Below are 16449 nucleotides of genomic sequence, written 5' to 3'. Positions count from 1 at the left end.
TCATCGCCGGATCAGCGTGTGTGACGCCGATCCAGCGATGTGTTCACTTGTAACCAGGGTAAATATCGGGTTACTAAGCGCAGGGCCGCGCTTAGTAACCCAATATTTACCCTGGTTACCATTGTAAAAGTAAAAAAACCCCAAAAACAGTACATACTCACATTCTGATGTCTGTCACGTCCCCCGGCGTCCACAGGGTTAAAACTGCTTTCGGCAGGAGCGCTGCTAATGCACGCGCTGCTGCCGAGAGTTTCCCTGCACTGACTGTCAGCGCCGGCCGTAAAGCAGAGCACAGCGGTGACGTCACCGCTGTTACTGCCGGCGCTGACACATTCAATATCGGGTTACTAAGCGCGGCCCTGCACTTAGTAACCCGATGTTTACCCTGGTTAACCGGGTGCTGCAGGGGGACTTCGGCATCGTTGAAGACAGTTTCAACGATGCCGAAGTCGTTCCCCTGATCGTTGGTCGCTGGAGAGAGCTGTCTGTGTGACAGCTCCCCAGTGACCACACAACGACTTACCAACGATCACGGCCAGGTCGTATCGCTGGTCATGATCATTGTAAGTCGTTTAGTGTGACGGTACCTTAATAGTGGAGGAGAACCTCAGCAGATGATAGCACTGCTGCTGAAAATAATCTCTATACAAAGACCAACATTGATATTACTGCCATATGGTCAGTTGTAGATACCATCCCTACAGAACATATAAGAGATTACAGCAGAGTTACAGATAATGACTTACTGCTGACATTCTTTCTGATGGAGTTGTTCACTTTTCCTGTCTTTTCTATCTGGCCCAGACAGACACGAGAACTTCTTCCACCCAGGACTCGTCTGCAGAGATTACAACAAAGATGTAACACCCCAGGGTCCTGGTTGTTACAGTGGCATTGCTTTCCTCACATGGAGAGTGATGTCACACTTGGAAGCGAAGGAAGATCTCTTTCATCAGGTAAACACAAGCATACAATATGTTCACACTCCAGGCCAGAAGGGGGAGCTCTGATCCAGATTTTGGGTGGCTCCCTTAGTTATATATGCAGTATATACACATCAGCTTAGGTGGAGTAGGTACGAGAGGAGTGCAGCTGAGAAGACATGGGAGTCTGCAGTTCCTGGCAGACAGAGAAGAGAGATAAAGGACTGAAGGGCTGTTCAGCTACAAGCGTGCTGCATCTCCTAGACAGAGATAACACAGAAGGAAGAACAGCTTGTAGTGAGCGTGCAGGAGAGCGACAATTGGGGAGCACAGCTGCGACTGGGCTACCTCCCTACAGAGCGCAGACACCGGTAGCTGGAAGATCGAGGCTGTGAGGGACTCCAATACTTACAGCAGAAGGTGGCAGGACAGCTGGACTACACATCACCTGTCCACCCTAATACCCAGGAGGCACAGTGGACATAGAGCCCGGGTCGTGATAGAGACCCTGTAAAAAGGCTCGAGCCACCTGTCATACGGGTTAGTGTCCTACCCTTTATGGAGGACAGAGAGAACAGCGAGGACCTTGACAGAAGCCACAGGCAGCAAGGGACTACACCACAGTGCTAGTAGGAAGGCTTCTAACTCCACCTGGTAAAGGGGACTGAACTCACTTCCAAGCTGGCCAGACCCTGCCTGTACCTGTAATCCGGGACTCTGGCTGCCTGAAGTCTTCAGTAAACCAGGTAAAGAGACTGCAAGCCTGTGTCCTCTGTTTCTTACCGCACCATTCACCATCTTCATCTATACACTGGGAGCCCTGGGGACCCAACTTAACTGCCATAACATCACCCCAGAGGACCGCTTTAAGCAGCGTCTGTCCCCACTGACCGGACACCATAGGTGTTCTTTAAAGTGTAATGCAGCGCCCCCACTGTCGCAGGGCCGAGGGGTACCCGGTACCGGGCCTCTGAGTCTCTGCTCTGGGGTTGTCATGGTGGCTAGGCCCGGTCCGTGACCCTGCTGAGGGGCGCCCAAATAATAGGTGTGGATGATAGGGGTAGTGTAGTGCCGGTCGCAGTCAATAACGAGGACACCAGGTTGCAGTCTCTTTACCTCTTACTGAAGGTCTCAAAGTCCTCAATCCGGAATACGGTTAACCAGGCTGCGCAAGTCCGGCCGGTCCGATGGCACCTCCAGAGTTCCCTTTGCAGGTGGAAATCTGTGCCTTCCTTCTAGCGCTATGTGTTGTGGTCCTCCCCTGCTGAGCTTACGGGATAGTCCCCACAACTGTTGTGTCTGTTTCTCGTGTTCCCTCACAACTCGATTAGATGATCTTCTGCTAATCTTCCGTCCCTCCCAGGTGTTATGGTTGGGACGCACCCGTATGACGGGTAGGCTCGGAGCTCTTCCGGGACCCTAGAGTCGCCCCTCTCCACAGGTTGCCCCCTATGTCTGCGTAGGTGATTTAAGTGAGACAGCCCGCCTGTGACTGACTGTCCTGCCGTTGGTTTGAAGTATGGCTTAGAGTCCTGTACCTCCTCGGCGTTCCGGCCGCCGGTTGTTTACGCCTCAGTAGGATGTTGCCTCGATCTTACAGCACGACTCCTACTGGTATTCTCCTTCTTGCTTTGATCTAGTTTCTCACTCAGCACAATAAATCTCGCTTCTCGTCCTTTCTTAGGGCACCGCCGCTATGAAGTGCAGGCGCGGTCCCGTAGCTTTCTCTCTGTTTGCCAGGCCTCTGTCAGGATCCCACCCCTGACAGGGACCCTACCGAATCTTCCCCTGCAACACTCTCTGCCACAAGGTGTTGCCTGGTTCGTACCCAGTCAGCGTTCTTTTTAACTTCCTGCCTGACCCCCAGTTTTACCAGTATGTGAGGAGTGGCCTAATGAATAGTACCCTTAGCTCCCCCTGGAGGCCCGACTGTGAAATGTATTGGTGTATGTGATACCTGGTCAGATGAACTCCTTCAGTGCCATCAAACGTACCATAGCCCCCCTTAGCGGCGGAGCCACAGTACTGCAACGACCAGGACTCTGGGGTGCTGCACTAACTTTATTCAAACCCCTTTAAAGACAAATCCCTTTTACATGGGCACCCACAGCCACAGACCGGGTCACCGCCACCATGATACATCCCCTCACATTCCTCATCCTACTGGTACCCCAATGCTGCCGCCGTATGTTTCCCCATTACTGCACCTGCTGTCTGGTTTTCTGTGCCATCTAAATTTTAAAGCAACCCTCTAGAATGTAGCAATGCTGGCGCAAGTGCCCTAGAAAACAGTGCTCACGCTTTGCTCCGTAGAAAGTAATAGTGCCCTGTGCGCCCCTTTGATAGTCACAGTAACCCGAGTTCCCCTATAACAATAAGTTGCCACTTATCATTGAATAATGTCCTGAGTCTCTCCCCGTTCAGCTCCTACACACAGTATCATACATAACATGATGCCTCCTCACTGTAATGTACCACACAGTATACTGACCCCTAGTAGCCCCCAAACTGCTAGATGGCCCCAACACTGTGATGGCCCAGTCACTGTAATCCTCACACTGTGTGATGGCCCCAAAGATATTCCTCAATATAGTATAATGTACCCCCCCCATTAGGCAGCCAGTACAGTATAATGCACCCCCCATTAGGCAGGGAGTAGAGTATAATGCACCCCCATAAGCAGTGAGTACAGTATAATGCACCCCGATTAAAAAAAAAAACCAAAAACACAATACTCATCTTTCTTCCCCCTTGTTTCTGCAGTGCTCTGAGTGCCAGCTCATCTCCAGACCGTAGGCACTGAGTACTGACGTCATCGCGACCCCATCAGTGTCGGCATATGTGACGTCAGACACTCACAGGGGGATGATGGGAGAGGAGGCGCAACGCTCCTTCTCTCATCAATGCGGTCAGCTGTATTGGCATCTAGGGTTGAGCGAAACGGATCGGTCATTTTCATAAGTCGCCGACTTTTGGCAAAGTCGGGTTTCATGAAACCCGACCCGATCCCAGCGTGGGATCTGCCATGTGGTACGCGATCTTCGCTCCAAAGTTGCATTTCAAATGACGCGTTCAGCGCCATTTCTCAGCCAATGAAGGTGGACGCAGAGTGTGGGCAGCGTGATGACATAGGTCTCAGTCCCCACCACCTTAGAGAAGGGCATGACAGTGATTGGCTTGCTTTCTGCGGCGTCACAGGGGCTATAAAGGGGCGTTCCCGCCGACTGCCATCTTACTGCTGCCGAGCTGAGCATAGGGAGAGGTTGCTGCCGCTTCATAAGAAGCAGGGATAGCGTTAGGCAGGGTACATTAACCCCCAAACCGCTTGTGCTGTAGCGATTTCCACTGTCCAACACCACCTTTTCTTTGCAGGGACAGTGGAGGCTAGATTTTTCTTCATCAGCTCTGTAGCTTATTGGGCTGCCCTAGAAGGCTCCCTGATAGCTGCATTGCTGTTTGTACGCCGCTGTGCAAACCAACTGCTTTTTTCAAAGCACAAATCCTGCTGCTCCTTCCTTACTGCACAGCTATCTTGTTTGTTTGTCCACACTTGTGTGCAGCAGTCCTTTTTATTGCTGCCTGCCATACTTTTCTGAGATTATTGTAAAGAGATAGTAATTGTAGTACAGTCCCTTTTTTCTTTTTTTTTTTTAAATATATCTTCAAGCCACTTTCAGTCCCTGAAACTGTAGTGTAAAACAATGGGCCTGTATTTTTCTGCACTTTCCTACACCTAAAAAGGGAGATTAATATTGCCTAATCTGTGCATCTGCGCCAGTCCTGTCTGTGGTATCTGTCAGTCATTTTCAGCCACAGAAACTATACTGTAATACAGTGGGCCTGATTTATTCACCAGTCTCCCATATATATAAAAAAAAGAGGGAGATTAATATTGCCTAATCTGTGCATCTGCGCCAGTCCTGTCTGTGTTTTCTGTCAGTCATTTTCAGCCACAGAAACTATGCTGTAATACAGTGGGCCTGATTTTTTTTTTTTTTTTTTTTATATGGGAGACTAGTGAATAAAAGCAGATTTATATTGCCAGTGTGTGCATCTGCGTCAGTCCTGTTAGTGGCATATCCCCAGCCTCTTTCTGCCAATCAAACTGTGTAGTTTAATACATTGGGCCTGATTTTTTCCTGCATTCTCCCACACATAAAAAAGGGAGATTTAAATTCACAACAAGTTTACGTAAACCTTCTACCTGGTTTTACAGGACCATAGAACGGTTGTTGGTTTGGTTACATTTTTCCAAGAATGAGGTAGTCTGGTGGAAGAGGTCGTGGCCGTGGGTGGTCATTGCCAGCTGGTAATGATGGTAGTGGTGATGGTCGTGGAGCATCAGGTGGTCGTGGGAAAAGCAATATAGCCCCTAAGTCTTGAGTTGTTGAGCCAGCGTCATCGTCTGGCTACACAAGGCCTCGAACGCTCCCTTTTCTGGGAGTTGGAAAACCGCTGTTAAAGCCGGAGCAGCAGGAAAAAGTTTTGGCTTTCCTTGCTGACTCTGCCTCTAGCTCTTTCGCCTCCTCTTCGGATAGTTCAAAATTGAAAAGTAGCCAGTCGTCGGTGGATGCTCCCGGTCAGGAACAAATTGATTCCTTGTGTCCTTCCCCCAAAACAACAGTGAAGGATGCGTCAGGCGACACAACAGGTTACTCCATGGAGCTCTTTACACATACCATGCCTGGGTTAGAAAGGGAAATAGTTACCAGCCCACTAGAAGATGATTCGGACATGGAGTGCACTGATGCACAGCCACAGCTAGAGTATTATGCTGTTCCATTGACTCAGATCACAACATTGCCCTCGCAGTGTACCGAGCCAGAATCTGACCCAGATGAGACTATGGTGCCCTGTCCCGAACGCTATAGCAACGGCTTACATGGTGACCCAGAGGAAGGTGCACAGGACATAGAAGAGGAGGTGATAGATGACCCAGTTGTTGACCCCGATTGGCAGCCATTGGGGGAACAGGGTGCCGCTGGCAGTAGCTCTGAAGCGGAGGAGGAGGAGCCGCAGCAGGCATCAACATCGCAACAGCTTTCATCTGGCAGGCCCGTATCTGGCCAAAAACATGTGTCAAAACCAAAAACAGTTGTAGGACAGCGTGGCCATCCGGTTAACGTAGCACAGTGTGCAATGCCTGAAAAGGTATTCGATAGTAGGAAGAGTGCAGTCTGGCAATTTTTTAACCAAGATCCGAATGATCAGCGCAAAGTGATCTGTAAGAAATGCTCAAGGACCTTTAGCAGAGGTCAGAATGTCAAAAATTTAAATACAACTTGCATGCGTAGACATTTAACCGCCATGCACTTGCAAGCCTGGACTAACTACCAAACGTCCCGTAATGCTGTTGCAACCGCTCACAATGAAGCTAGTCAGCAACGCTACATTCCTTCCCTCACTGTAAGCCCACCGTTTACGACACCACCTGCAGCAAATGTGGAGGTATCGTCGCAAGGCCAAAGCAGTCAGGGAATCACCAGGTTCTTGGTAGGAAACACTGTATGTAGGCCAACAGCAAGAATACCATCACCAACCCTCTCTCAGTCTGCCATGTCCACCACCACCCCCGCTAGTTCCACCATATGCAGCTCTCCAGTCCAGCTCACCCTACAAGAGACTCTCGTTAGGAAAAGGAAGTACTCAGCCTCTCATCCGCGTACACAGGGTTTGAACGCCCAATTGCTAGACTAATCTCGTTAGAGATGATGCCCTACCGGTTGGTTGAAAGCGAAGCTTTCAAAGCCCTGATGACCTACGCCAGGGGTGTCAAACTGCATTCCTCGAGGGCCTCAAACGATGCGTGTTTTCAAGATTTCCTTCTCATTGCACAAGGTGCTGGAATCATTCTGTGCATGTGATTAAATGATCACCTGTGCAATACAAGGAAATCCTGAAAACATGACCTGTTTGCAGCCCTTGAGGAATGCAGTTCGACACCCCTGACCTACGCTGTACAACGCTACGACCTACCGAGTCGACACTTCTTTGCGAGAAAAGCCATCCCAGCCCTCCACCAGCATGTAAAAGACCGCATTGTACATGCACTCCGGCAATCTGTCAGTAGAAAGGTGCACCTCACAACAGATGCATGGACCAGTAGGCATGGCCAGGGACGTTACGTGTCCATCACGGCACACTGGGTTAATGTGCTGGATGCAGGGTCCACAGGGGACAGCCATATTAGGACAGTTCTGCCTAGCCCACGGTGTAGGAAACAGTTGGCTGTAGGCGTTCGCCACCCCTCCTCCTCCTCCAGCAGAAGCGAGAGCTCGTCCACAGACCACATTCGCACGACCTCTCCATCTGCAGCTGCCACTGTTGCACCTGAGGTGTCCCATTATGGAACAGCTAGTGGCAAGCGTCAGCAGGCTGTGTTGGAAATGAAGTGTTTGGGCGACAACAGACACACCGCGGAAGTTCTGTCCGTGTTCTTGCAGCATGAAACTCAGTCATGGCTGGGCAGTGTACATCTTGCGGCAGGCAAGGTAGTCAGTGATAACGGAAGGAATTTTATGGCTGCCATAGCCCTTTCACAACTGAAACACATTCCTTGCCTGGCTCACACCTTGAACCTGGTGGTGCAGTGCTTCCTGAAAAGTTATACGGGGTTACCCGACCTGCTCCTGAAGGTGCGCAGACTTTGCTCGCACATCCGCCGTTCACCCGTACACTCCAGCCGTATGCAGAACCATCAGCGATCTTTGAAGCTTCCCCAGCACCGCCTAATAATCGACGTTGCAACAAGGTGGAACTCCACACTGCACATGCTTCAGAGGCTGTGCGAACAGAGGCGTGCTGTTATGTATTTGTGGGAGGATACACATACACGGGCAGGCAGTTGGATGGCAGACATGGAGTTGTCAGGTGTGCAGTGGTCGAAGCTACAAGACCTGTGTCAAGTCCTTCAGTGTTTTGAGGAATGCACACGCCTGGTTAGTGCAGACGACGCCATCATAAGCATGAGCATCCCCCTAATGCGTCTGCTGATGCAAAGTTTGATGCACATAAAGGAGCAGGCGTCTGCAGCCGAGGATGAGGGAAGCCTTGATGACAGTCAGCCATTGTCTGCTCAGGGAAGTCTCCTGGACGAGGTGGCGGATGAAGAGGAGGACGACGAGAAGGATGACGTGGATGAATATCTATGGGAGGAGGAAGCTTCTCAGGGGCCAATACAAACTGGTGGCTTTGCAAGGTCAGGTACAGGGTTTTTGAGGGAGACAAGTGATGTTGATTTGCCAGAAAGTGCTACTCAACCCAGCACAAGCGGTGAATTGACACCTGGAACATTGGCCCACATGGCGGATTATGCCTTGCGTATCCTAAAAAGGGACCCCCGCATTATCAAAATGATGACCGATGACGATTACTGGTTGGCCTGCCTCCTGGATCCACGCTATAAAGGGAAATTGCAAAATATCATGCCACATGAGAACCTTGAGCAAATATTGGCTAACAAACAAGCAACTCTTGTAGACCGCTTGGTTCAGGCATTCCCAGCACACAGCGGCAGTGATGGTTCTCACACGAGCTGCAGGGGGCAACATGGCAGAGGTGTTAGAGGTGCACAAATCAGAAGTGGCATTGGACAGAGGGGTTTTATGACCAGGTTGTGGAGTGATTTCGCAATGACCGCAGACATGACAGGTACTGCAGCATCAATTCAAAGTGACAGGAGACAACATTTGTCCAGTATGGTTACTAACTATTTTTCCTCCCTTATCGATGTTCTCCCTCAACCGTCATTCCCATTTGATTACTGGGCATCCAAATTAGACACCTGGCCAGAATTGGCAGAATATGCATTGCAGGAGCTTGCTTGCCCAGCAGCTAGTGTGCTATCAGAAAGAATTCAGTGCTGCTGGTTCAAAACTGACCGAAAAAAGGACTCGTCTGGCTACCCAAAATGTTGATGATCTAACCTTCATTAAAATGAACCACTCATGGATTTCTAATTATTTTGCCCCACCTTTCCCTGTTGACACCTAGCTTTCCTGTAAAAAAGGTCTTGCTTTTGGACTGGTCTTACTGACTGTTCCAATTTCTCAATTTGCAGCTGCTGTATGTCCAGCATACCACATTTTTAAACCTCCCTAATTGGGCCGACTCCCCCCACGGGGCCGTGGTCAGTCACCACTTGGTGCAAGCACCCGTGAGAGTGCCGATTGTGTCTGAAGAGGTGGGTGTGCCCACTTTTGGGCGACGGCACAGGGTCCCTCATAGTACAATGAAGTGTCTCTGGCGGTGGTGGTGCGCACCCAACGTCAGACACACCGTTGTAACATGAGGGGCCCTGGGCCAGTACCGCCACCCACGAGAGAGTTTGTCCCCCCCCCCAGCTCAAACAGTGCTCTACCACTTGCAAAATTATCTCTCACTGCTCCACCACTGTTTAGTCTATGCGGTTAAATCCTTCAATGGCACTTCCAGTAACAATTTGTTGACATGTATGATGCTAGTAAAAATATTCAGGGGCCCTGTCCTACATTTACACCAGTTAATACATTGCGCCAAATACCAATGCCTGCAAGTCAGCAGAGGAGCCCACCCCTGTACCTAGGTATGCCACCTGTTTGTTTATTTATTTATTTTTTTTGGCGAGACATTAACATGTATTTATTATTTTGGAGTACTAACTGTGTCAGACACTCCTTCCAATTGTCCTCCGCTGACCACAGCAATGCTGCCTGTGTACCCCTGTAACCTAATAAAACCTGCATCGAGCCAAGTTTTTTAATTTAAGGCCTAGTAAGTCTGTCTGCGGTCCCTCCTTCCAATAGTCCTCCACTGACCACACCAACGCTGCCCGTGTACCCCTGTAACCTTTTTTAAACCTGCATCGAGCCAACTTTGTGGTGTAAGGCCTACTATCAGTGTCTGTCTGAGCCACTCAATACAGCTGTCCTCTTCTTAAAAAAGCTGAGTTGCAATTGTCAGGTTTTCAGCCTATCGGAATTTGAAAACTGCATTGGGGCTACAAGTTTGGTTGGGTTCTACAAACGGTGTCTGCCGCTCCAAGGTGTTCTCCATGTTTACTTGCCTGAGCTTCAATCTTCAGGCTCTCATTAAGTAGTTGTTAATGTAACACGGCATTAGGCCTACTAGTTTGGTTGGGGCCTACTAACGGTGTCTGCCGCTCCAAGGTGTTCTCCAGGTTTACTTGCCTGAGCTTCAAACTACAGGCTTTTGGCCTATAGGGAATTTTAAACTGCATTTGGGCTACTTGTTTGGTTGGGGCCTACTAACGGTGTCTGCTGCTTTTTGCTGTTCTCCACTGAACAAAGCAGTGCCGCCTGTTTACTACTGTTGCCAATTTTGAACTGCATTTAGCCTAGTTCCTTATTTGGGCCTATATCTGTGTTTCCTCCTCATCCTGCCCATTGCCCAGCCAGTGCTAGAGGAGTCTTGTGGTACATTGACCCAGACCACTACATTCCCCTTGAACGCTACACAGCCAGAATCTGACCCTGCTAAAAGTCAGGTTCCCCTTCCCGCATACTATACCACCTTACACGGGGACAAAGAGGAAGGTGCAGATGAAAGTGCAGGTTCCTTCATCAGGTGGGGGGGGCATACTTGTTGGCGACGTCACTGGCACAGGGCCCCTCATAGTACGCAAAACTGTCGCTGCCGGTGGGAGGCGCCCCCGCCGTGCAAACACACCGCCGTACTTTGAGGGGCCCTGTGCCAGTGCCAAAGCGAACGAGTGGGCCCCCCCTGCTTGCTCAGGATCACAGCACTTGCAAAGTTGAAATACTTACCTCTCCCTGCTCCAACGCCGTGACGTAGTCAACGTTTCCTGGGCCCACTGTTGTGAATTTGGATTCTGGGCTCCCCCGGTGGCTACTGGTGGAATTGAACTGGTGTCTTCATCTTCTCTGTTCACCTGTTCCCATCAAGATGTGGGAGTCGCTATATAACCTTGCTGCTCTGTTAGTTGCTTGCCGGTCAACAATGTTATCAGAAGCCTCTCTGTGCTTGTTCCTGCTCCTAGACAACTACTAGATAAGTTGGACTCTTGTCCATGTTTGTTTTTGCATTTTGGTTCCAGTTCACAGCTGTAGTTTCGTTACTGTGTCTGGAAAGCTCTTGTGAACAGGAATTGCCACTCTGGTGTTATGAGTTAATGCCAGAGTTTTAAAGTAATTTCTGGATGGTGTTTTTGATTAGGGTTTTCAGCTGACCATGAAAGTGTCCTTTCTGTCTTCTGCTATGTAGTAAGTGGACCTCAAATTTGCTAAACCTATTTTCATACTACGTTTGTTATTTCATCTTAATTCACCGCCAATACATGTGGGGGGCCTCTGTCTCCTTTTGGGGTATTTCTCTAGAGGTGAGCTAGGACTAATATTTTCCTCTGCTAGCATTATTTAGTCCTCCGGCTGGTGCTGGGCATCTAGAATCAACGTAGGCATGCTACCCGGCCACTGCTAGTTGTGTGTTAGGTTTAGTTCATGGTCAGCTCAGTTCCCATCTTCCAAGAGCTAGTTCCTATATATGCTTATGCTATGATCTCTTGCCATTGAGATCATGACAGCCCACTAAAAACTTGAACCAGCCCTACCCCCCACAACTTTAGCCAAATGACCCCCAATTTCCAATGCCTAACTATTATTATAAAGTAAATTAAGATTGACAAGCTTCAGTAACAAGAATGGATGTTTTTGCCATTAAAATGGGCACTGTAGGTTTTTTCCTGGCCTCCACTCACTGCCGACTATGCTTCCCCATTGACTTGCATTGGGTTTCGTGTTTCGGTCGATCCGACTTTTGGCGATAATCGGACGATTTCACTCGACTTTTGACAAAGTCGGGTTTCGCGAAACCCGACTCGATCCTAAAAAAGTGAAAGTCGCTCAACCCTATTGGCATCCAGTCGATACAGTTGATCCTGCTATGATGAGCAGGGGGCCCGCATCTGGCACAGGGTCCCCCACCACCTCCTCAAGGGCCCCATAGTGGCTTAGTGGCAAAGCAGGGAGATCGATTTTCCCTGCTCTGCCGCAGAATGTAACTGTATCGGCGCAATGCAATGTCAACAGAAAAATGCAAGAAACTTCCTTAAAAACTGAATGGAGCTATGGAGGATGTGATGAACTCGCACCTCGCCACCCCACCTGATGTAACTATTACATCGGAGGGATAACAGTACGATCTCCCGACTTCCACCATCATGATGTTCCGCACTCACTGGGGAAACGCAAGGTCACAGATTACACAATCACCCCCTGTGCACAAGTGCCCAAGGAGGCATGGGGAGTGAGAATGTGGGCACATTCTAAGCATCTGCTTGAACTGTTCGCACAGGGCATTGGTATGTTTGTGGTAAAGGGACTACATCAGCTGCGACATGAACTGGGTATCCCTGTCAGTAAGCATTTCCTGGGAGAAAATCCACTAGGGGAGAAAAACTCCATTAAGACAGGGGCAACCTTGTCAGCTCAAATGAATGACAAGGCTAGCTCCTACGGGTATCGGCTGGCATAGTCTACTACCGTCAGTAGTTTCCTGGAGCTGCTGGAAGAGGCCATCGGTCCAACCAGATCCAAAGTCACCCTCCTGTAAGGTTCTTCAATAACAAGCAGAGTAATCAGTGAGGATTTGGAGCGCCTCCTTGCCTTCCCCACCATCTGACAGGTGTCACATGAATGGCGGTAGGCAGCCACACTTGCCCCCATCCTTGGCCAGTAGAAATGCATTAGGGAGAGGAGCTCGTTGGTACATGACTAAGTGTGAAAAATCGCATATGTCCTTGGTTGGGGGGGGGGGGGGGGGGGGGCGCCAAAATGAATTCTTGCCCCGGGTGCCAGAAATCCTAGATACACCTCTGCATATGGTAATGTTTTGTAGTTGATTATTTGTGTTATGTGATATGTGTATGTAAATTAACTGTTTGTTTTGCAGAAATGTAAGAACATTGACGAGAACCTGATACCAATGGCAGACCTCTCGGATTTTCAAAGAGGCCAAATTGTTGGTGCTCGTATGGCAGGCGCTAGTGTAACAGAAAGTGCCCGAATGCTTGGCGTGTCAAGAGGTACTGTCTCCAAAATAATGACTGCGTTTGAAAGAAGGAAATCACTGCTGAGCTCAATGAACACCTACAGAACCCAGTTTCCACGAAAACTGTTCGTCGGGAGCTGCACAAATCTGGATTCCACGGAAGAGCTACAATTAGAAAACCGATGCTCTCAATGACAATGTTTCCAAGTGCAGCGCCCCAGAGTCCTGGTCGTTGCAGTACTGATGCTCCGCCGCTAAGGGGGGCTATGGTATGTCTGATGGCACTGAAGGAGTTCTTCTGACCAGGTATCACAGTCACCAAAACACTTCACAGTCTGGCCTCCAGGGGGAGCTAAGGGTGCTATGTATTAGGCCACTCCTCACAATCTGGTAAAACTGGGGGTTAGGCAGGAAGTTATTTCAGAAAGCTGACTGGGTTGGAACCAGGCAACACCTTGTGGCAGAGGGTGTTGTAGGGGAAGATTCAGAGGGGTCCCTGTCAGGGGTGGGATCCTGACAAGAGGCCTAGCTAACAGAGAGAACGTTACGGGACCGCGCCTGCACCTGATTGCGGCGGTACCCTAAGAAAGGACAAGAAGCGAGGTATATTGTGCTGAGTGAGAAACGAGATCAACGCAACAAGGAGAAATACCAGTGGGAGTCGTGCTGTAAGATCGAGGCAACATCCTACTGAGGCGCGTAGCCGGAACGCCGAGGAAGTATCAGGCTCCAAGCAATACTTCAAACCTATGGCAGGACAGTCAGCTATAGGCGGGCTGTCTCTCACCAATCACCTATGAAGACATGGGGGGCACACTAGGAGAAGGGCGACACTAGGGTCCAGGAAGAGCTCCGAGCCTACTCGTCATATGGGTGCGTCCTAGCCATATCATCTGGGGGACGAAGAAGAACATCAGAATCTAGTTGTGAGGGAACACGAGAAACAGACACAACAGTTGTGAGGACTATCCCGTGGTGCTTAGCAGGGAAGGACTACAACACACAAGCGCTAGAAGGTAGGCACAGATTTCCACCTGCAAAGGGAGCTCTGGATGTGCCATCGGACCGACCAGGCTTGCGCAGCCCGGTTAACCGTATTCCGGATTGAGGATCCTGAAGCCTTCAGTAAAGAGGTAAAGAGACTGCAACCTGGTGTCCTCGTTATTTACTGCAACCTGCACCGCACCACCACAACATCATCACCATCATGCACACCTATCATTGTACGCCCCTCAGCAGGGTCACGGACCGGGTCTAGCCACCGTGACAACCCCAGAACAGAGACTCAGAGGCCCGGTACCGGGTACCCCTTGGCCCTGCGGCAGTGGGGGCGCTACACAAGCGTTTAGAGTGGTGTAGAAACCTCCAGAATTGGTCCCGCGAGCAGTGGAAACATGTGATGTTCGCAGACGAATCATCGTTTACCCTATTTCCGACCTCCGGCCGAGTGTACGTTTCGAGACAGCCGAAAGAAGCATTCCATCCAGACTGTCTTCTCCCAACTGTAAAACATGGCGGAGGGTCTGTGATGATCTGGGGTGCTATTTCGTGGAGATCTGCCTGGCCAATGATATCCCTTCATGGAAGAATTAATAGCCGAGATTATTTAGGCATTTAGGGCGACCAAGTGCATCCAATGGTTCAAGCAATGTTTCCGGAGGGGAACGCCATCTTTCAGGATGATAATGCACCAATTCATACAGCTAGAATCGTTAAAGCATGGCACGAGGAACATTCTAATGAAGTTGAGCTTCTCATCTGGCACCGACAATCCCCAGACCTCAACATTATTGAGCATTTATGGTCGATTTTAGAGATTCAAGTTAAACGTCGATTTCCGCCGCCATTGTCGCTCAAAGAACTGGAGGGTGTTTCAACTGCAGAATGAGCTAAAATTCCTTTGGAAACAGTTCACACCTTGTATGAATCCATACCTCAGAGAATTGAGGCTGTAATCGCCGCAGAAGGTGGACCTACACCATATTAATCTAACTTTTGTTGATGCTTCCATTATTTGGTCCAACTCCTGTATATGAGGGGCCGCTGCTGGGCTGTATATATCTATCTCATATATATATATATATATATATATATATATATATATATATATATATATATATATATATATATATATATATATATATTCTCTGCTGCTGGGCTGTATATATCTGAGACTGTTACTGAGCCGCCGCGGTGGAGAATCCTCTTCTCGCGCCGACATCGTGGCTCCACCTCCTTCCTCAAAGGTAGTTGAGCAAACTATCATCTTATCTAACCTGAGGGAGTGATCATGTAGCTGAATAGGTAGCGCCTAGAAGCTTCTGTTGGGATCGGAAAAGGCTGCCGCATGCCATAAGCTAAGCATTAGGTACAGGGAGGGTACTAAGGAAGTCTGGCTAGCCAGGTCAGTGGATGATGATGCAAGTCAGGTGCCATGACTCTGCCACTCTGCGCCAGCCACTGAGATGTAGGACCATAGCCAGGTCCCTACACATTCAATAGGTTCTCTTTTCTTAAATGTTCCTTATCATTAGAAATGGTTCTCAGCTAAGAGATGTGTATTTTACATGTTTTGAGATATTTATCCCTATATTGGTGGGAGGCCCCCGCTTGGTGGGTGGCCCAGGCCCCTTGGGCACACCCCTAAATCCGGGCCTGAGGTTGCTACTAATTGACGTTTCCTTGGCCTCACCTCCAGTGAACCCTGCTTGGCTGTTACCCGGTAAAGCCATCCTTGGTAATGACCACCCGCACAAGCTCAAGAGTCTGAGGGAGGCTGTGCTGCCTGCTCATTGAGAGCTTTCAGGCTATCATCAGTTTCCAATGACACCTGAAACCCTAAACTGGACAAGGCCAGAATAGGCGAGACTGACACTTCTTCCGTCAGTTCCCCAGGACCTGCCTCCTAGTCTCCATCTGACCCGGCAGCAACTTGTCAAAAACAGAGAAGTGGTCATGCCCCCAGCACTACCACTGCGTGAGACATCGGCCACAGCAACCTAAGGTAGTACCTGCTTCCCCTCCACTTCTGACCAAGTTGCTGGTCCAGACTGACTAACCTGGCCCTCTAACATCCCAGTTGCGGAGGAACCCTGCAATGAGGCCTTACCTGGGAGCCCCATCTCACCTGACCCTCAGTTACACGCTCCTGCTCAGCGGTCTGCCCCATCTGTCCCCTCTGTGACATACTTAAAAGGAGAACTAGTTCCAGCTACGGATCCCATTGATATCAACAGGGATGGACATTACCTTGTTGTCTGGAGATCAGACATTGGAGGGGGGGGGGGGGGTTCAGTAGCCACATACTGGGAAACTAGCCTTTCCCAAGCAAAACACTGGCAGGAATATTCAAGGATACCCCACTTTCTGAATTCCAGTCCAGTCTAAATGCACCTTGGTGATGAGCAGCGCTGATACGCTGCCTCCAATCCCGGATACAGAAAGGATTTTCCCAGGTCCCAAGTGAATCGCCCACCAGGGCAGTGGGGTACTTGGTACTGGGTATGGTCGCTTTTAAAGT

The 16449-nt window shown here is 49.6% G+C and overlaps 1 protein-coding gene across 1 annotated transcript in view; it reads right to left on the bottom strand.

The window, feature by feature from the left end:
• LOC143782098 (mediator of RNA polymerase II transcription subunit 1-like) overlaps positions 1-16449 on the bottom strand; it is a 108191-nt gene that overhangs the window by 80310 nt on the left and 11432 nt on the right. The window lies entirely within an intron of this gene.

The sequence above is a fragment of the Ranitomeya variabilis genome, chromosome 6 (genome assembly GCF_051348905.1).
Source record: "Ranitomeya variabilis isolate aRanVar5 chromosome 6, aRanVar5.hap1, whole genome shotgun sequence".
In the NCBI taxonomy this organism is placed as follows: Eukaryota; Metazoa; Chordata; class Amphibia; order Anura; family Dendrobatidae; genus Ranitomeya; species Ranitomeya variabilis.
This window is presented reverse-complemented; position numbering and strand designations above follow the sequence as displayed.